We start from the raw sequence: 22,775 nt of genomic DNA, 5'->3' as shown, positions 1-22,775 counted from the left end.
ACTGACTCTCTAATCGTGTGGCACTCCCCCAGTTTTGACCATTGAATCAGTATTGACCCTCTGACTATAATGCACTCCACGGTTCTGACTGTCTGACAGTGCTTCAATACCTCAGAGATAACCCACTAATCATATGGCCCTCCCTCAATCCATTCCCATTACATTGAGGCACTGCCTCAGAACAGACTCTCTGACAATGAGGCACTCCCTCAGTGTTGACCGTGTAACAATCCTCAGAACAGACTGACCGCCTTACAAAGACGCACTGCCTCTGTACTGACCCGCTGACAATAAGACCCTCCCTCAGTACTTACCTTCTGATAGTGCTGCAGTCCTCAGTATTGATCCTCCAAATGTGATCCTCTAAATTCTGATCCCATTACATTGAGGCACTACCTCACAATGGACCCACTAATATCATCTCATTAGGGAAATGAAGTGTAGACTGGGTGACAGCTTTGCAGAACAGCTACAGACACTCTGACAAAGAGACACTGCCTCAGAACTGACACTCTGACAATCTGGCAGTATTTCAGGGCTGACCCTCCAGCCGTGAGGTACTGCCTCAGAACTGACCCTCTGGTAGAGCTGAAGAACCTCAGTACTGACTCTTCAATCGTGAGGCACACCCTCAATTCTGACCCCCTTACAATGAGGCACTGCTTCAGAATTGACCCACTTACAACTCCTTCATTACTGACCCTCTGATACTGAGGCCCGCTGTCAGAACTGATTCTCTCTCAATGGGTGACTCCTTCAAGACTGACTCTCCAGAAATGACATGATAGCCCTGCAGAGGGAGTCATTGTCAAGGAAGCACTCCCTCAGTACTGAGCCTCTGACATTTCTTCAATAACTCAGTACAGACCATCTGACAATGATGTACTCCCTTAGTAGCGACACTCTGACTGCAATACCTTACCACTGACCTTCTAATCATGTCATCCTCCCTCAATTCTAAATCAATTACATGGAGGCACTGCCTCAAAACTGACCCACTGACAATAAAGCGTTCCCTCAACTGATCCTCTGACAGAGCTACACTCCCTCAGTACTGACTCTGTGTTTTGAGGCCCTTCCTTAATTCTGACACTCGTAAAATGAGACACTACCTCAGTACTGACCCTCTGACAAAGTGACACAGCCTCACAATTGACCTACTGACAATGGGGCACTCCCTCAATGCAGACCCTCTGATAGAGGTTTGATATCAGGAGAGTACTGCACTGCGAACAGGTCAATATTAAGGGAATGCCGCATTCTCGATGGCCAAAATTCAGGGAGTGCTGTACTGTTGGTGGGCCAGTATTCAGGGAGTGCCACATTGCTTGTGGTCCGATAATAAGGGAGTACTGCACTGGCAGAGAGTTCGCACTAAGGGAATGTTGCACTCTCAGATGGTCAATATTAAAGCAGTATTTCACCCTCAGAGGTTTTGTTATGAGGGGAGTGCCATACTGTGAGCAGGGAAATATTTTTAAAAATGCTACACTATCAGAGGGTCCATATTAAGGGCGTGCTCCACTATCAAGGGTCAATATTAAGGAAGAGGTGCACTGTCGGAGGGCAACTATTAATGGAGAACTGCAACTTCAGCGAGTGAGTGCTCAGGCAGAGCTGCACAGCAAAGGGTCAGTAATGAGAGAATGCTCCATTGTCAGAGGCTTAGCACTTAGGGAGTGCTTCATCAGAGAGTTAGTAATGAGGGTTTGTTGCATTGTCAGAGTATCATCACTGAGGGAGTACCACAATATCGGACGGCCAATATGAAGCATATGCTTCACTGTCAGAGGGTCAATGATGACAGAATGCTGCGCTGTCAGAAGGTCAGTAGTGAGGGAAAGTTGCATTGTCAGAGTGTCTTCACTGAGGGAGTGCTGCTCTGTTGAAAGGCCAATATTAAGGGTGTGCTGCAATGTCAGAAGGTCAGCGTTAAGGGAGTGGCACACTAACAAAGAAGCACTGCCAGAGAGCTGACCCTCTGATTATGAGGCAGTAACCTGACGACTGACCCATTAACAAGGCCATTGGAGAGAGATGTCCTCCCTTACTATTGACCCTCTGATACCGGAGCACTCCCTTAATATTGACCCCCTGACAGTGCAGCACTCACTTTATATAGACCTTCTGACAGGGCGGCTCCCTTTCAGTACTGGCCTCCCAAGGGCAGCACTCTCTCACCATTGACCCTCTGACAGTGCAGCACTCCCTTAACATTGATTCATAGAGTTCTTACAGTGTGGAAACAGGCCATTCAGCCCAACAAGTCCACACCGCCCCTCCGAAGAGCAGCCCACCCAGACACATTCCCCTTTATTTCCCATGTCTAACCGACCCAACCTAAACATCCCTGGGCTATGGGCAATTTAGCACAGTCAATCCACCCAGCTTTCACATCTTTCGACTGTGGGAGGAAACCGGAGCACCCAGAGGACACACAAACCCGCACAGACACGGAGAATGTGCAAACTCCACAAAGACAGTCGCCCAAGGGTGGAATTGAACCCAGATCTCTGGTGATGTGAGGCAGCAGTGCTAACCACTGGCCACTGTGCTGCTCGTAAGGACAATATTGTTAGGAAGGGAACTCCAGGGTTTTGACCCAGTGATAGTGAAGTAATGGTGACATTTTAAAGTTTGGAGGGCATCTTGTAGGGAGTGGTATTCCATTGTATCTGTTGCCCTTGTCCTTCTAGATGGAAGTAGTCACGTGTTTGGAAAGTGCTGTCTGAGGATTTTTGGTGGAATTTCTACAGTGTACCTTGTAGATGATACACACTGCTGCTGCGAAGTGTTGGTGGTGGAGGGAGTGAATGTTTGTGGATGTGGTGGCAATCAAGTGGGCTGCTTTGTCCTGAACAGTGTTGAGCTTCTTGTGTTGTTGGAGCTGCACCTGTCCAGGCAAGTGGAGAATATTCCATTACACGCCTGACTTGTGTCTTAATGTGGAGAGATTCAGAAGCTCAGGTTGTCTTCACCCTTCTCAATGATGAAAAGTCTGCCGAGTGACTATCTCTCCTGGAATTTGCCGGTCTGTTCAGTTGTTGAGGCATTTGCACCAAGTCCTTGGAGGTGGAGCAGTTGTTGCCCTGTACATTTGATGTTTCAGTTCCATGTGCATTCATTATATTGCTTCCTCTCCATGTCCTGCTCTGACAGGTGCAACAGTATCCCACAACATGAGCAGACGGTTGTTGCATTTTTCCTCGTCCTCTGCCCCACCCAAATGCATTTTGACAGTATTAGCCTCATACATAATTCCCCCAGTTTGGATGGTCTTCACAACGCACATTTATCCCTCAAACTCTTCCACCCCCACTCCCCCGCATTCCCACGGGGAGTTGATCACTTGACTAACCGATACATTCTTTTTAACATTCAGCCAGTGAAGGAAACAGAAGATCATCATTAACCTAACATCCCCCATCCCCGACCACACACATACTCCCATGCTGGTTCTGAGTGGTAGTGAAGGAGCCATCTTTCAGAAAGAACCTTCTTCAACAAGACTATGCTTACCATCACGAGAACATATAAATCTTGTGTATTATTTACAGAACAGGGTATTTTTCTTCTGTATGTGCTGGGGCTGACATGTTCCTGTTAACTTGTGCTTTAGTGACATTGGTTATCTGATGGTTGCCCCTCTCTGCTCCAGTGCTATTAATTAGGATATTTGAAGACTACAATTTTAGTTTGTTTACAACATTTGTAATTTCTCTCAGATTTTCTCTCTCTCTTTCTCCCTCTTGGTGGATCACTGTCTTCCTTCACAGTTGCATTCAATGTATTTCCAATTCAGGATGGTGAATGGCTTGCACGGGAACTTGCAGCTGGTATTTCTAATATGCTATCCTTGCTGTTCCAGACGGAAGTGGTCGTGGGTTTGTCTGAGGATCTTTAGTGAATTTCTGCAGTGAATCTTGTAGATAACTGCTGTTACTGACTGTCGGTGGTAGAGGGAGTGGATATTTGTGGATGTCGTGCCTGTCAAGCGTGCTGCTTTGTCCTAGATGGTTTAAAGCTTCTTGTGTTGTTGGGGCTGCACTCATCCAGGCAAGTGGGGACTATTCCATCACACTCCTTACTTGTGCCTTGCACATGGTGCACAGGCTTTGAGGAGTCAGGAGGAGAATTACTCCCTGTGGTATTCCTAGCTTCTGACATGCTCTTGAACTGTGTTTATGTGGTGAGTGCAGTTGAGTTTTCTGGTCAATGATGACACTCAGGATGTTGATAGTGGGGATTCAGTGATGGTAACACTGTCGAATGCCAAGGGGCAGTGGTTAGATTGTCTCTTATTGGTGATGGTTGTATTGTGTGACGCAAATGTTATTTGCACTTGTTGGCCCAAGCCAGTTCTTGTTGCATTTGAACAAGATCTGCTTCAGTATCTGAGGAGCTGCAAATGATTCTGAACATTGTGCAATCATCGATGAACATCCCCTCACTGCAAAGGGTTCAGAATTGAGGGTATGCCACATAATTAGACATTCAGTACTGAGGGGGTGCCTCATTGTCAGAGGGTCAACATTGAGGCAGTGCTTCGGTATTGAAGCACTTAGAGAAGGTCGAACTGAGGGAATGCTTTATTGACAGGGGGTCAGTCTTGAGGTATTGAAGCACAGTCAGATGTTCATTACTGAGGGAGCCCCTCATTGCCAGAGGGTTAATACTGAGTCAGTTCCTCAATCTTATGCGGTCAGAATTGAGGGAGTGCGAAATAATTAAAGGGTCAGGACGAACAATACAGGACTGTCAGTGAGTCAGATCTTAGGAGTCTGAGGGACAGCACGGAGGCAGTGCCTCATTGTGTAGGTGTTGGAATTGAGGGAGTGCCAACTGATTAGAGAGTGAGTCCAGAGGCATTGTGTCACGGTCCATGGGTTAGAACTGAGGGAGTGCCACATATTAAGAGGGTTGGTACTGAGGAATTTGCAACAGTGTGGGAGTGCCTCGTTCTCAGAGGATATTATTGAGAAAGTGCCTTCTTGTCATTGGAACATGGAGTCATAGAATCGCAGATGTACAGTATGAAAACAGACACTTTGGTTATCCAGATAACCAAACTGAATCTATTCCGTTTGGCCATATCCGTCAACCCATCCTATTCGTAGACGCCTTCACTTGCCTCTGAAATGTTGCTACTGTGCCATCCTTCACCAATTCCAATGGCAGCTTATTGTATACATGTGCCACCTTCTGCATGAAAATGTTGCCCCTTAGGTCCCTTTTAAAACTTCTCGCCTAAAAATAAGCACATGACCTCCAGTTTTGGACTCCCCTACCTTGGGGAACAGACCCTGGCTGTTCACCCTATCCGTGCTCTCATGATTTTATAAACCTCTATAAGGTCCTCCTCGCCAACTGACACACCAGGAAGAATGCTCCTCGGCTAATCAGCCTCTCCTTGCAGCTCAAACCCTCCAACACGATGGTCACAGGCCTTCACTCTGAAGAGTAACCCTCGACCACCACCCTCTCTCCTACCTTCCAGTAAATTTTTTGTATCCAGATGGCTCGTTCTCCCTGTATTCCATGTGATCTAACCTTGTTAACGAGTCTACCATGCGAACTTTGTCAAACCACTGAATCAAGAGTGGCACCATAGAATCAAGGCTCTCAAACCTACTTCGACTGCAGTCCTTTGAAGACTTCCCTTCTCTTTCCCGGTGTCCAGCAAAAACATTCCTTTTGTGAAGATATTCCAGCCCTGGATGCAGCTGCTCTGTTGGTTTGAAGGATTTGGTAAAAGACTGTACACACAAAGCACTTCCACTTGAAATTTCTGAGGCACAGATGGTTGCGTTCATGACTCAGATGCTTGGCAATTGTGGGCTTATGTGTTATTCTGGTTATGACAGAGGATGATCTCGTCTGACATTATCAAGGAATTGCTGCGTTGCTGTATATATGATGCAATGAGATTCAGAAATGGATATTAAAAAGCCTGTGGCATTATTCAAAGAAAGAATGTCTTCCTCTTTGTCCAGTCCAATATTTCAATAATGGTGAATGGATAATTTTCAGGCTGGGAAGCAGGTTTGTAGTGGAATTCTCCAGGGGCTGCTACTGGGACGTTTGTCGTTCCTGACAGATAATTAATTGTCTTGATCATGGTGTGCAGGGGACAATTTCCAATTTTGCAGATGCCATTAAACTTGAGAATTGTAAATTGTGAGAAGCTTAGTGTGGAACTGCAAAAGTGCATTGAAAAGTTGATGGAGTGGGCAGATAGGTGGAAGATGAGGTACAATGCAGAGAAGGTGATGTACTTTGTTTTTCAATTGTTTTTCCTACCAATATAAAATAGGAGTATGGACGTGCACAGTTGACATGACGGTAGCAGTACAGCTGGAGAGAGCAATAAATAAATCATGCAGCCTTTATTAACTGGGAGTATAGAGTATACGAGTAAGAAGTTGATGATGTTGAACTTCTGCAAGGTAAGTTAAATCTCAGTTACAGTATTGTGCACAGTTGTGGCCTGCACATTATAGGAAAAAGGCAAATGCACTGATGTGCTGATTATTACCAGAATGGTTCCAGGTAGGAAAAGCTTCAGCTGCAAGAATAGATTGAAGAGTTTGGGACTGTTCTCTTTCAACAGCAGGCTGAGAGGAGATGGAATTGAGGTTTTTTTGAAATCGTGAGTGGGCTAAGCAGTGTAGAAAGGAAGAGGATGTCCCTGCTCGTAGAAGAGTTTTATCACACAATGTGTCGTTAGGTTATGGAGTGCACTGCTGTAAATGTGATGAATGAGGTTCAATGGAGACGTACAGAGGGCATTGGATGAAAATGGTGTGCAGCTGATAGGCGGAAAAATGATTTGCATGAGATGATAGAGACAACTCAGTATGATGGGCCAAATGGTCTCCTGCCCCTTCTGTAATTTTGCAATTTGGTGCATCCAAAACTTACCTGAAATTTATTACAAACACCAATAAAACAGCACTATTACTACTTAACCATCTTTCAAAGGATGACTTTGACTTCAAAATGGTTCTGTGGACTCTCCAAAGACAGATAACATCGGGTTGAAAATGACACAGACGCAGTGGATCAATACTGAAGCAGTCGCTCATTGTAACAGGGTTAGAATTGATGATGTGCCTCTTGATTGGACAGCTAGTACTGAGACTTTCAGGTCTATCACAGTGTAAATATTGAATGAATGCCTCATTGCCAGAGGGTCAGGACTGAGGCAGTGCCTCATGATGCAGATGTCAGAATTGAAGCAGTGACACATAATGGGAGGGTCAGTCCTGAGGTATTAGAGCACTGTCAGTGGTTTAGAACTGTGAGAATGCTTCCTTACCATATGGTCAGTACTGAGCAGGTGCCTTAATATCATATGTTCAGTCCCGATTTAATGCCTCATCATCGGGAGTCATGACTGAGTCAGTGCCTGTTTGTCAAAGGTACAGTACAGAGTGTGTGCATCATTGTCAGATTGTCAATACAGAGGCAGTACCTGATTGTAAGGGGGTCAGATCGGAATGTGCCACATACTTAGATGGTCAGTTCTGAGGTAGTGCAGCACTCTCAGTGAGTCAGTTCTGAGGCAATGCCTCATTGTCAGAGGGTCATTATTGAGGCACTGTCTCATTGTAAGAGGGTAAGAATTAAAGGGGTCGCACATGTTCAGATGATCAGTAGGGAGGTTTTGCAGATCTATCAGAAGGTTAGTCCTGAGGGACTGCCTCGTTGTCAGCAGGTCAGTTTGGAGGAAGTGCTTCACTGTCAGAGCATTGGTACTGAGTGATCACCTCATTGAGAGAATCAGAATCAAGGGAGTGCTCACATTTTAGACAGTCAGTACATGTAGTCAGCACTGTCAGTGGGTGAGTACGAAGGGTCCATTCTGAAGCTGTGCCTCAATGTAATGGGATCAGAATGGATGGATGGCCACATGATTAGACCTAAGGAGTCGAAGCACTTTCAGATCTCATTGCCGTGATATGGAGGTGTCGATGTTGGACTGAAGGAGGGGTGAGGCTCCAAAAGCTTGTGTTTTCAAATAAACCTGTTGGTGTATAACCTGGTGTCATATGAATTCAGACCTCGTTGCCTTAGCGTCAAAACTGTGGGAGTGCATTTTAGTCACTGGGTCAGTACTGAGGGAGTGCCTCATTGTCAGAGGGTCAATATTGTGGCAGTGCCTCATTGAAATGGGGTCAGGATTGAGGGTGTGCCTCACGATTATGGAGTCAGTACTGAGGAACTGCAGCTCTGTCAGAGGATCAGTTCTGAGGGAGGACTGGAATGTCAGTCCAGAGGCTCACTGATCTCTATTTCCCAGACTCTGCCTCAGCCTCAGTATTGACCCTCTGACAATTATGCACTCGCACGGATCTGACCTCCAACAGTGCTGAAATGCCACAGTCCTGATCCTCTCATCAGAATCATAGAATCCCCACAGTGTAAAACAGGCCATGAAGCCCAAGTCCACACTGACCCTCCTCAGCGCATCTGACCCATCCCCTTAACCTATCCCTGTAACCGTGCCTTTCCCGTCTGAGAATAAGGATCTCCCTTAGTATTCTCACATGATGCCCTCCCTCAGAATGGATTCTTTGACAATGAAGCGCACCCTTAGGAATGAATCTCTGATAAGACACTCTGTCAGTATTGACCTCTGATCATGAGGCTCTCGCTCAGTACTGGCCCGCTGACAATTCTGATCCCATTACAAAGAGTCACTGCCTCACCAATGACCCTCTGACAGAGGAGCAGTGTGTCAGAACTGAGCATCTGACAAGGAGGCACTCGTTCAGTCTGACCCTCTCTCACTGCTGCAGAAGTGATCTTTTGCTAATGAGGTACTGCCTGGGTTCTGACCCTGATAGAGCTGAAATACCTCAGTACTTACCGTCAGTCTGTGGCAAACCCTCCATTCTGACACCATTACACTGAAGCACAGCCTCAGTGCTGACCCACTGACAAAGAGACTCTGTCTCAGAACTGAACAGCTGACAAGATGCCAGTGCCCGAGGTAATGACACAATAATAATGAAGCCCTCCTTCAGGACTGTCCCTCTTAATGTGAGGTCGCCCTCAATTCGGATGCCCTTAGGAACTGGCTCTGTCTGACAGTAATGCACTCCTGCAGTAGTGACCCTCTGACAATGAAGCACTCCCTCTGTACTGAAGCTCTGACAGTGCTTCAATCCCTCAGTAATGCCCCTCTGACAATGAAACAGTCCATCAGTTCTGACACTGTCACAGTGCTGCAATGTCTTAGTGACCCTGTAATCGTTTCGCACTGCTTCACTTTTGATGCCTTTATCGTGAGGCAATGCCTCAGCACTGATCCTCTGATACAGCTGCAATGCCTTAACACTGACCCTCTCTGTGTAGCAAACCCTCAATTCCTACACCGTTACACTGAGCAACTGCCTCAGAACACAAATTCTGACAATGAGTCATTCCCATACGACGAACCCTCTGACAAATGAACAATGCTTCAGAACTGACACACTGACAATAAGGCAGTCCCTTAGTGTACTGACGCGCTCATCATAATATCACAGTCATGACCCTCTAATTGTGTGGCGTCCATTCAATTTGGATACCTTTCGAAAGAAGCACTGCCTTCGTATTAATGCTGTGACAGTGCTTCCATAGCTCAGTGCTGACCTGCTAATCATGGAGCCATCACACAGTTCTGATCCGGTTACATAGAGGCCCTCGCTCAATCCTGACCCTCTGACTGGACTAGACTATCCCAGTACTGGTCCTGCAAACGTGTTGCACTTACTTATTTCTCACCCGATTTTATTGAGACTGTGCACCCCACTGGAGCCTCTAACAGTGAGACAGTCCCTCAGCAGTGACACTGCTGTGAAGCACTGTCATGACCCTCTGACAATGAGGCTGTCAATTCTGACCCATTTACATTGAGGCACTGCGTGAGTAGTGACCATTGAGGCACTTCCTCAGTAGTTACCTTCAGACAGGTTAGTGTTAAGGCCAGATGAGGGTCAGGGTGGGGCGAGGGTTAGTGTGAGGACTGAGGCTAGGGATAGAGTTGAGGTCAGGATTTAGGCTGCCGTTGGGGGCTGGGACCAGGTTTGGGCAAGCTCATTCGGTGGATCGGGGAGTGGGTAGGGGGTGGTGGGATGACCGAGGTCCAGGGCACTGTACAGTCGGGGCCAGGCTGGGATTGGGGCGAAGGATGGGGGCCGGGTCAGGCTGGGGCTGTGGTTAGAGTTAGGTAGGGGCCCGGGACAGGGACAGGCAGGGGTGAGGATCGGGGCTGCGGGCTGGGTGCTGGGACCTTAACAGGATCGGGCTCGGGGTCAGGGTCGGGGTCGGGGTCATGCTCAGAGTTGGGGTTAGGATCAGGGTCAGGGCTGCGACAGGCTGCGGGGGAGTATTGGGCTGGGGGGCGCTGATGGCTGAGTCTGTGTCTGGGTCTAGGTCGCTGGCATCTGTGCAGGGTGGGGTAGGGTCGGGGCTGGGTGCCGGGCCGGGGCCGCGACAGGGTTCCGGCCGAGGGCTGGGCGTCAGGGTCAGTGTCCGGTGGCCGCGGCCGGGACAGTCTGGGGTTAGGGTTGGGGTCGGTGACTGGGGCCCGCGGCCGGGCCAGTCTGGCATTAAGGTTGGTGTTGGGGACTGAGGGCCGCGGCCGGGACTGTCTGGGGTTAGGGTTGGGGTCGGTGACTGGGGGCCGCGGCCGGGACAGTCTGGGGTTAGGGTTGGGGTCGGGGACTGGGGGCCGCGGCCGGGACAGTCTGGGGTTAGGGTTGGGGTCGGGGACAAGCTGCGGCAGGGTCGGGGCTGCGACAGGCTGGTCGCTGGGGTCTGGCGCTGGGTTTAGGGTTACGGCTGGGACAGGGCTGAAGGCTGGGGTCTCGGGCCGATGCGTAGGGCCGAGGCGAAAGCTAGGTTTACGGTGATGGTCTGGTCTGGGGCCATTGATTGGGTCGGGACCGGGATTAGAGTCAGAGTCCAGGCTGGGACCAAGGTTTTGGTTAGTTTTGGGGCCGGGGTCGGAGGGCTGAGGCCAAGCCTAAGGCTAGGTTTACTGTGATGGTCTGAGCTGGGGCCCCCGATTGGGTTGGGCCAGGGTTGCGACTGGCTTTCGGCAGGGATTCGGCTGGGGGCTGAAGTCTTGGGTCTGGGTTCAGGGGCCAGGATTAGGGTTAGGATTGGGGCTAAGTTTTTGATTAGGTTTGGGGCCGGGACAGGCGAGTGTGGGGGTGGGGGTTGGGGGATTGTGTTCCGGGCCAGGACAGGCTGGGATTCGTGTTGGGGGCTGGGGGCCGCGTTCGAGTCCGGAACAGTCTGGGGTTTGGGTCGGGTGCCAGGACAGGCTGTGGGAATGGGTTAGGGTCAGTTCTGCAGGATGGGGACTGGGCTGGGACAGGCTGGGGATGGAGGCGAGGGCTGGGACAACCCCCAGTAAAGAAACCATAAAAGTCAGAACCCGCTGTAAATAAAGTGTAACGTATAGAGCTCCCAATAAATAAACCCTGTAAATCCTACCGAAAATCCTCCTAAACCCTCAAACAGAAGACTGCAAAAAAAACCCCTAAAACACAGAGCCTCCAGTTAATGAAAGCTAAAACACAAGACCCACTGTAAATCAACGCTAAATAACAGAGCCCCCAGGAAAGCACTCCGAGATAGTCAGATTCAGATAGTACCTCATAGTCAGCCAAACAGATCTGAGGCAGTGCCTGTTTGTCAGACATTCAGTCATGCGGAAGCGCAGTGTTATCTAACGGTCATTACTGAGGCAGCGCCACACGATTACAGGATCAGTCCTGAGGGAGTGCCACATGAATTGAGGATCAAATCTGGGTTATTGCAGCACTGAGAGGGTTGGAGTGAGATAGCACCTCAGTGTCGGCAGTGTAATGAAGTTCTGAGGAAGTGTCCCCGGGCCTGAAACATTAACTCTGTTTTCTCCTTCACAGATGTTGCCAGACCTGCTGAGCTTTTCCAGCAAACCTGACTGCCCTGGTCGACTCATTGTCTCCGCCTGCTCCTGCCTCACCGAACTTATCTCCACCTATCTCGACTCCCTTGTTCCAACAACTCCCTTCCTATGTCCGTGACACCACCCGCGCCCTCCATCTCCTCCAGAACTTCCTATTCCCCGGTCCCCAATACCTCATCTTTACCATGGACGTCCAGTCCCTATACACCTGCATTCCACATACAGATGGCCTAAAGGCCCTCCGCTTCTACCTGTCCCGCAGGCCCGACCAGTCCCCCTCCACTGTCACCCTCATCTGCTTAGCTGTACTCGTCCACACCCTCAACAACTTATCTTTCAATTCCTGCCACTTCCTACAGACAAAGTGGGTGGCCATGGGTACCCGCATGAGCCCAAGCTATGCCTGCCTCTTTGTAAGTTACATGGAACAATCCCTCTTTCGCAGCGACACTGGCCCTAAGCCCCACCTCTTCCTCCGTTGCATTGATGACTTTATTGGCGCCGCCTCGTGCTCCCAAGAGGAGCTGGAACAGTTCGTCCACTTCACCAACACCTTCCACCTCAACCTTAAGTTCACCTGGACCATTTCTAATACGTCTCTCTCCTTCCTGGACTTCTCTGTTTCCATCTCTGGCAACCACCTCGAAACTGATATCCATTTCAAGCCCACCGACTCCCACAGCTACCTAGAATACACCTCCTCCCATCCACCTTCCTGCAAAAATCCCATCCCCTATTCCCAATTGCTTCCCCTCACGCCGCATCTGCTCCCAGGATGAAGCATTCCACTCCCGTACATCTCAGATGTCCTCGTTTTTCAAGGACCGCAACTTCCCCCGCTCAGTGGTCGAGAACGCCCTCGACCGTTTCTCCCACATTTCCAGCAACTCATCCCGCACACCCACTCCCCGAATAACAACCAAAACAGTATCCACCAGTTCCTCACGTACCAACCCACCAACCTGCTGATCCAATGCATCATCTTCCGACACTTCCGCCATCTGCAATCCGACACCACCACCGAAGACATTTTTCCCTCCCCACCCTTATCTGCTTTCTGGAGGGACCACTCTGTCCGTAACTCACTTGTCCTCTCCACACTCCCCTCCAGCCCCACCACACCTGGCACTTTTCCCTGAAACCGCAGGAAGCGCTACGCCTGCCCCTACGCCTCCCCACTCACCCCCATCCCAGGCCCCAAGAAGACTTTCCACATCAAGCAGATGTTCACCTGAATATCTGCTAATGTGGTATACTGCATCCGCTGTTCCCGTTGTGGCGGCCTCTCCATCGGGGAAACAAAGCGAAGGCTTGGGGACCGCTTTGCAGAACACCTATGCTCGGTTTGCACTAAACAACTGCAGCTCCCAGTCGCGAACCATTTCAACGCCCCCTCCCATTCCTCAGGCCCATTCTGGGCCTCCTGCAGTGCCACAACGATGCCACCCGAAGGTTGCTGTAACAGCAACTCCTATTCCGTTTGGGAATCCTGCAGCCCAATGGTATCAATGTGGACTTCACAAGCTTCAAAATCTCCCCTCCCGCTACCGCATCCAAAAACCAGCCCAGGTCGTCCCCGCCTCCCTAAACTGTCCTTCCTCCCACCTATGCCCTCCTCCCATCTGAAGCGCCACCCCCATTTCCGACCTCCTAACCTCATCCCGCCCCCTTGACCTTTCCGTTCTCCCTGGACTGACCTGTCTCCTCCCTAACTCCCCACCTACACTCACCTTTCCTGGCTCCATCCCCGCCTCTTTGACCTGACTGTCTCCTCTCCACCTATCATCTCCTCAATCCATTTTCTATCCACCTCTCCCCGTCCCTCCCTATTTATTTCAAAACCTCCTTCCCCTCACCCATTTCTGAAGAAGGGTCTAGGCCCGAAACGTCAGCCTTCCTGCTCCTCTGCTGCTTGGCCTGCTTTGTTCATCTTGCTCTACACCTTGCTATCTCAGATTCTCCAGCATCTGCAGTTCCTACTATCTCTGCTAACGCAGAAAACTTGTTTGATGACCTACAAGCTATTCAAGTCCTGGGAGACGGTTGCTGAGGGCTCATTAATATTATGCTCTTTCATAGCTTCGGTTGACACGATGGTATTGTTCTGAATAGATTAGAAAATTAACACATACTCAGGGATAGACTCTGATGCAGACACCGGTTTGGCAACTGTCAGCAAAATAAGGCTGTGAGGATTAAAACTGTGAAAAGGCAGTAAATGGGGTGGAAGGAACATTTTAGTTTAGTCTCCCTTTAATAGTGAAAAGTATGACACGATCGCAGTTTTATGAATGAATGAAATGCGGTAATAGTAAACATAGTACGCCAGTAAGTGGTCAGTAAAGTTATGAATGAATGAGAGCACGAGAGTGGTAATATGGAGCGCTTGTGGGTGCTATGGTAAAGAGGACCTTTAGTACAACAGTAAAGAGGCTTGCACGAGTAATTATTTACCAAAATTCACTCGACTCTGGGGTAGTTCCCGCAGATTGGAAAACAGCCAATGTGACGCCACTGTTTCAAAAACGAAGTAGACAAAAAGCGCTTAACTTCGGTTGTGGGGAAAATGCTTGAATCCATCATTCAGGAAGATAATAACAAGACAACTGGATATAAATTGTCCCATTGGGAACACCCAGCATGGGTTCATGAAGGGTAGGTCATGTTGAAATAACTTGGTGGAATTCGTTGAGGAGATTCCTTGCATGGTGGACAATGGGGAACCTGTGGATGCGGTGTATCTGGATTTCCAGAAGGCATTTGACAAATTGCCACAACAAAGGTTGCTACATAAGATAAAGTTGCACGATATTACAGGTACTGTATTTGCATGGATAGAGGATGATTGACAAGTAGAAAATAAAGAGTAGGTGTAAATGGGTGTTTTTATGGTTGGCGGTCAGTCGCTCGTGGTGTGCCTCAGGGATCAGTGTTGGGACTGCAATTGTTTTCAACTTACATAGACGATTTGGAGTTGGGACTAAGTGTGGTGTGTCAAAATTTGCATGTGACACTGAGATAAGCTGTAGAGCAAAGTGTGCAGAAGACACTGAAAGTCTGCAGAGGGATATATAGTCTAAGTGAGTGGGTAAAGGTCTGGCAGATGGAGTACACTGTCGATAAATGTGAGGTCATCCATTTTGGTAGGAATAACACAAAACGGACTGTGGTTGAAATGATAAAAAATTGCAGCATGCTGCTGTGCTGAGGGACTTGGGTATCCTTGTGCATGAATCGCTAAAAGTAGTGTTGCAGGTGCAGCAGGTAATTAAAAAGGCAAATAGACTTTTTTTCTGTCATTGCTGGAGGGATGGAGTTTAAAAACAGGGAGGTAATGCTGCAGCTGTATAGGGTGCTGGTGAGGCCGCACATGGAGTACTGTGTGCAGTTCAGGTCTCCTTACTTGAGAAGAGCTGTCTTGCATTGGACGGGGTGCAGAGGAGATTCACTCGGTTGATTCTCGAGTTGAGAGGTTTGAAATATGAGGAGAGACTGAGTAGGCTGGGATTATACTCATTGGAATTCAGAAGAATGAGGGGAGATCTTATGGAAACATACAAGATGATGAAGGGAATAGATAAGGTGGAGGCAGCGAGGTTGTTTCCACTAGCAGGTGAAACAAGAACTCGGAGGCACAGCCTCAAAATAAAAGGAAGCAGATGCAGGACTGAGGGCAGCAGGAACTTCTTCACCCAAAGGGTTGACATTCTGTGGAATTCTCTGTGAAGCAGTTGAAGCTACGTCGCTGAATGTTTTTAAGACAAGGCGAGATAAATTTATGAACAGTAAAGGAATTAAGGTTTATGGTGAGCGTGCGGGTAACTGGAGCTGAGTCTCAAAAAGATCAGCCATGATCTTATTGAATAGCGGGGCAGGCTCGACGGGCCAGATGGCCTACTCCTGCTCTTAGTTCTTATGTTCTTATGTTATAATGTTATAGTGCCTCACAAAAACCACAGAAAAGGATATTTTAAGGCGATTGAACCTGCATTAATAAAGACGCGCTCGCCAGAGTTTCTGAGCAAGGATCACCTGACCCGAAACTTTACCTCTGTTTTTTTCCCTCACAGGTGCTGCCAGACTTGCTGAGATTTTCCAGCAACTTTGTATTTTTTCCTGATTTGCAGCATCCACACTTCTTCCGGTTTTTACGATGTGTTTTGGTATTTATTTACAGGGGGCTCTTTATTTACAGCTCGCTCTGTTTTTTGGGGGTTTATTTGTAAGGGGCCCTGTTTTACGGATAATTCACAGGTCGGCTCGATGTTGGGGTGTATTGACAGGTGCTCTGTGTTTTCGACTTTATTTAGAGAGAGCCCTGTGTTTTACATTCTACTTCCTCGGGCATCTGTTTTAGAGGTCATTTAAAGGGGTCTGTGTATTTGAGGGTATAATTGCAGGGGGTTCTGTTTTACGGATTATTTGAATTATGCTCCTTGTTTTATTGATTATTGAAAGGGGTCTCTGAGGGCTTTTTTACAGGCGTCTCTGTGGGTTTATTTACTGCAGGCACAGTTTTAGGGAGGATTTGTTGTTTGCACTGGGTTTTGGGGTTTATTTACAAGGAACTGTATATTTGACATGTAATTTACATGTGGCTCTGCCTTTTATTGTTTCCTACTGGGGGCTCTGTTTTACATTTTACTTCCTGAGGAACCTTTCTTAGGTTATATGTAAAGGGGTGTCTGTGCTTGAGAGAGTAGTTACAAGTAGCTCTGTTTTCATCGTTTGTTTAAATGAGGCTCTGCGTCGGAGATTATTTACAGAAAGCTTTGTGTTTCAGGCTTCATTGTACATAAACCCTAAAACACAGACATCCCTGTAAACGAAGCTCTGTGTTTTATGGTTTATTTACATTGGGGTTATGTGCCGGGGGCTCTGTGGTTTACATTTTATTTCGTGAGGGAACTTTCTTCGGGTTTATTTAAAGGGGCTCTGTGATTGGCAGTGTATTTAGAGGGGCCTTTTTTGATCGTTTGTTTAAATGAGGCTCTGCATCGGAGATTATTTCCAGGAGGCATTGTGTTTCAGGGATCATTTACAGCGATGTCTATGTTTCTGGGTGTACATGCACGATGCTGTGTGTTTTTGGGATTATTTATAGTGAGTTCCGTGTTTTAAAAGGTTATTGAAAGGGGCCTCTGTTTTAGGGTTTGTTTGCAGGAGGCTGTTTATTTATAGGTAGCTTTGTCTTTTTAGGATTATTTGTAAGGGGCTCTGTCTTACGGATAATTTACAGGTGGGCTAAGTGTTGGGGTGTAATTAAAGGTGCTCAGTGTTTTCGGATTTATTTAGAAGGAGCCCTGTGTTTTACCTCATACTTCCTGGGCAATGTGTGTTAGATTTCATTTAAAGGGTTCTGTGTATTTGAGCGTATAATTACAGCGGGCTCTGTTGTTGAAGTTTGTTTCAATAGGACTCTGTGTTTTAGGGGTTATTGACAGTGAAGTCTGCGTTTTACCTGTTATTGAAAGGGGTCTCTGTGTTTGAGGGCCTCTGTGCAGGCTGCTCCGTGTTTGAAGACCAGGAGTACGGCTGAAGTTGGGTTCGGTTTGGGCCTGAGGCTATGGTCAGTGTAGGATGAGGCTAGCGTTAGGGCTGAGGGTTATGATTTGGGTTAGGCTTTGGACTGAAGTTAGGCTTCGGGCTTGCGCGAGGGTTTGCATTAGGGCTGAATCTAGGATTAAGGTTAGGAATATTTCTGAGAAAGACAGCAGCTTCGCATACCCGGAGACAGAACCAAAGGGATAGGCAACTGCTTATTCCACGGAGACTCGGGATGTATTGTAAACTTGACAGATCAAATATTATTACAGATTCATATGATCCCATTACCAGGAGGCACTGCCACAGAACTGACCGGCTAACAATGAGGAATTTGCCTGGTCCAGGCAAATACTGAAGCACTGTCAGAGGGACAGAACTGCTGGAGAGCATTATAATCAGAGAGTCAGTACTGAGGTAGCGCCTCATTATAAGAGGGTCAGAACTGAGGGAGTGCCTCCCATTTATAGGGTCTGTAATGAGGTAATGCAGCAGCACCAGAGGGTCAGGACTGTTGGGGTGCATTAATGTGAGACGGTGAATACCGAGGTAGTGTCTTATTCTCAAGTTGTTAGACTTGTGGGAGTGCCACACGATTGCAGCACTGTGACAATGTCAGACTGAGGGAGTGCCTCATTGTCAGATAGTCAGTACTGTCAGAGCTTCAGAACTGAAGCATTGTCTCATTGTCAAATGGTCCGCACTGAGGTATTGCAGCAGCGTCAGTGGGTCAGAACTGTGAGAGTGTATCAGTCATAGGGTCAAGACTGAGGCCGAGCCTTATTCTAAATTCTTATTGGGGGAGTGCGACATAACTAAATTACATAATATTTAAGAATGATGCATCGGCTAAATGTGATCCTCTGACAATTGTGCACTCCTTCAGTACTGACACTACAACAAAGAGGGACAGCCTCAAGCGGACCCTCTGACAATGAGGCATTCTCTCAGGACAATAATCTTTAATTGTAAACTAATCTGTAATACTATTTGACCTGTTAATTTGCAATACATCACGAGTCTCCTGTAGAATACGCAGTTGCTCTCCCTGTGGTTCTGTCTCTGGGGATGCGAAGCTGCTTTCTTTCTCCCTGCCCCCAGAAATAACCCTACCCAAAACCTTAACCCGAGATTCAGCCCTCATGCTAACCCTTGCGGAAGTTCTGAGCCTAACCTCAGGCCAAACCCTCACCCTCAGGTTCGCCTCAGGCCTAACACAAATCATAACCCTCAGCCTCAGCGCTGACCCTAACCTCACCTCTAACGCTATTCTCAGCCCTGCACAAAAGCCCTCAAACACAGAGCACCCTGTAAATATACCCTCAGAAACCCCTTTCAATAACCCGTAAAACGTAGAGCTCACTGTAAACAACCGCTAAAACACAGAGCTCCATTTAAACCAATCTTCAAAACAAAACCCCCTGTAATTATACCCTCAAATATACGGACCCCTTTAAATGAGCTCGAGCACACATCACCCAGGAAGTAACAAGTAAAACACAGGGCTCCCTCTAAATAAATCAGAAAACACTGAGCACCTGTAATTACACCCCACACTCAGCCCACCTGTAAATTATCCGTAAGACAGGGCCCCTTACAAATAAGCTTTGAAAAGATAGACGTAAGCATAAATAACAGTCCCCAGTAAATAAACCCGAAGACAGAGATGCCTTTCAGTAACCTGGAACACACAGCTCACTACAAATAATCCCTAAAACACAAAGCATCGTGTACAGATACCCTAAAACACAGACATCCCTGCACTGCAAATGAAATCTGAAACACACAGCCTCCTGTATATATTCTCCGACGCAGAATCTCATTTGAAAAAATGCTAAAAACAGAGCCCTCTGTAAATACACACTTGAGCACAGAGACCCCTTTATATATATAACCGAAGAAACGACCCTCAGGAAATAAAGTGTAAAAGACACAGCAAGAAACCATAAAAGACCCAGTCTCCTGTAAATGAAGTGTAAGATATAGAGCTCCCAGTAAATAAACCCTGAAACAGTGTCCCCTGCATATCCTTTCTAAAACTAAGCCTCCCGTAAATGAACTCTCAGAGTAGACCCTAAAACACAGAGCGTCCAATTAATAAAGACAAAAGTACAAGCCCTCTGTAAATCAACACTAAGTAACACCGCCCCACTTCCCAACGCCGCCCCCGCCACCCACCCCACCCAGTGCAGCACGGCGAATTGTTCGGATTGAGATAGTACATCATAGTCTGAGGCAATGCCTCTTTGACAAAGAGTCAGTAATGGGGAGGTGTAATCTTGTCTGATGGTCATTGTTGAGGTAGCGCCTCATTGTAGTAGGGTCAGAATTGAGGGAGCGCCTCATTGTACTCCGGTCAGGACTGAGGGAGGGCCTCATTGTCAGCGGGTCAGGACTGAGGGAGCGCCTCATTGTCAGCGGGTCATGATTGAGGGAGCGCCTCATTGTCAGCGGGTCATGATTGAGGGAGCGCCTCATTGTCAGCGGGTCAGGACTGAGGGAGCACCTCGTTGTCAGTGGGTCAGGACTGAGGGAGCGCCTCGTTGTACTAGGGTCAGGACTGAGGGAGCGCCTCATTGTCAGAGGGTCAGGATTGAGGGAGCGCCTCATTGTCAGTGGGTCAGGATGAGGGAGCGCTTTCATTGTCCGCGGGTCAGGAATGAGGGAGCGTCTCATTCTCAACGGGTCAGGACTGAGGTATTTGAATTAGGGCAATGAAGGATGTGGGTTCTTTTATTCTTTTAAAGTTAGAGAATGCTAGAAAGATTATCAACTCTATATGATTTGACTGGGTTGGGAATTACGTAATGACAGCAGAAAGTTAGGGAGCCTGATTACCGCGGCTGGCTCTTGAGATTTCACTATTGCCGGTTTACTCATTCTTTCATTCAATTTCACGGAAGCGCTATTTTGAGAGCAGCTTTCTTGAAGGGAACGCGGACCCTATTCAACATGTTTCTAACGGAGACGTGGTAACGCAGAAAAATTGTTTGATGTCCCTGGGAGACGTTTGTTGAGGGCTGATTATATTATAATTTTTCATAGTTTCGGGTGACACGATGGATGGGATCGTATTGTTCTGAATAGATTAGAAAATTAACACATACTCAGGGATTGACTCTGATGCAGACACAAATTTGGACACTGTTAGCAACAAGGGTTCAAACTGTGAAAAGGCAGTAATGGGGTGGAAGGAACATGTTAATTTCGTTTCCCTTTATTAGTGAAAAGAACGGCAAGATGGCAGTTTTATGAATGAATGAATGAAATGCGGTAATAGTAAACACAGTACGCTAATGAGTGGTCAGTAAAGTTATGAATGAATGAGAGCGTGAGAGTGGTCATATGGAGCGCTTGTGGGTGCATTGGTAAAGAGGACCTTTAGTACAACAGTAAAGAGGCTTATGATATAGTGCCACACAAAAACCACAGAAACAGATATTTTAAGGCGATTGACCCTGTATTACTAAAGACACGCCAGCCAGACACCGGAAGCCTTGTTAAGTGCTAACCGATATGAGTAAACGGGGCAGACCACAGGATATTGAGGGGCAAAGGTTATAAGATAAGCAAGTGACCACATGAGCGAACGGGTACCGCGTGTTTGAATCCGACTGGTAAATGTGTGATACACAACCATTTGATCCCTGAGGGTTATGGTTTGGGTTAGGCCTGAGGTTAGGATTTGGGCTGATTTGGACTTAGGGTTCACATGAGGGGCAGCGTTCGGGCTGAATCTAGGGTTATGGTTACAGCTGGCGTTATTTCTGAGGGTAGAATGGAAGAAAGCCGCTTCGCATACCCAGAGGCAGAGCTAGAGGGAGAGCAACTGCGTATTCTACAGGAGACACGGGAGTATTGCAAACTTAACAGGGCAAATAATATTACAGATTAGTTTACAATTAAAGATTATTGTCCTGAGGGAATGCTTCATTGTCAGAGGGTCTGCCTGAGGCTGTCCCATTTGTTGTAGGTCAGTACTGAAAGAGTGCAACATTGTCAGAGGATGAAATTCAGGACTTTACCATTTACTGCATAAATCCTACCTTGGTTTGACTTTCCAAAGTGCACACCTGTATCTGTATACAATTGTATTTACCAATCCTCAGCCCATTTCCCCATGTGATCGAGAAGCCTCTGTAAATTTTGATGACCTTCTTTGCTTTCAATGACATCTCCTACTTTTGCATTATCCACTAACTTACTCATCATGCATTGTACAGTCACATCCAGATCATTCACATAAGTAACAAATAACAAAGGTCCCAGCTCCGACCCCTGTGGCACACCCTGCTGCAATACCTTCAGTGTGAACCCGTTGACAATGAAGCTCTGACAGTACTGACTATCTGACAATGAGGCACTCCCTCAGTCTGACATTCTCACAGTGCTGCAATCTTGTGGCACTCCAACAAGTCTGACCCCTTTAGAATGAGACACTGCCTCAAGATTGACACTCTCACAATAATGCACCCAACAGTTCTGACCCTCTGGTGGTGCTGGATTACCTCAATACAGACCCTATACATGTGAGGCACTTCCTCAGTTCTCACCCGCATCAATGTGGTGCTACCTCATTATTGACTCTCTGACTCTCTCGCAGTTCTGTCCCTCTGACAGTGTTTCAGTACTGGCCTGGAACAGCTAACAGGGTCTCATTTTCCTCATTGTTAGTAGGAACTGCAGATGCTGGAGAATCTGAGATAACAAAGTGTAGAGCTGGATGAACACGGCAGGCCAAGCAGTATCAGAGGAGCAGGAAGTCTGACATTTCGGGCCTAGACCCTTCTTCAGAAATGGGGGAGCGGAAGGGGGTTCTGAAATAAATAGGGAGAGAGGAAGAGGCGGAAAGAAGATGGATAGAGGAGAAGATAGGTGGAGAGGAGACAGACAGGTCAAAGAGGCGGGGATGGAGCCAGTAAAGGTGAGTGTGGGTGGGGAGTTAGGGAGGAGATAGGTCAGTCCAGGGAGGAAAGACAGGTCAAGGCGGCGGGATGAGGTTAGTAGGAAGGAGATGGGGGTGGGGCTTGAGGTGGGAGGAAGGTTTAGGTGGGAGGAAGGACAGGTTAGGGAGGCGGGGACGAGCTATACCGGGTTTGGGATGCGGTAGGAGGAGGGGAGATTTTGAAGCTTGTGAAGTCCACATTGATACCACTGGGCTCTAGGGTTCCCAAGCGGAATATGAGTTGCTGTTCCTGCAACCTTCGTTGGGATCGTTGTGGCACTGCAGGATGATCAGGATGGACATGTCGTCTGAGGAATGGGAGAGGGAGTTGAAATGGTT

The sequence above is a fragment of the Rhincodon typus genome, chromosome 46 (assembly GCF_021869965.1).
Source record: "Rhincodon typus isolate 14 chromosome 46, sRhiTyp1.1, whole genome shotgun sequence".
NCBI classification, from domain to species: domain Eukaryota; kingdom Metazoa; phylum Chordata; class Chondrichthyes; order Orectolobiformes; family Rhincodontidae; genus Rhincodon; species Rhincodon typus.
Note: the sequence above shows the minus strand (reverse complement) of the source record.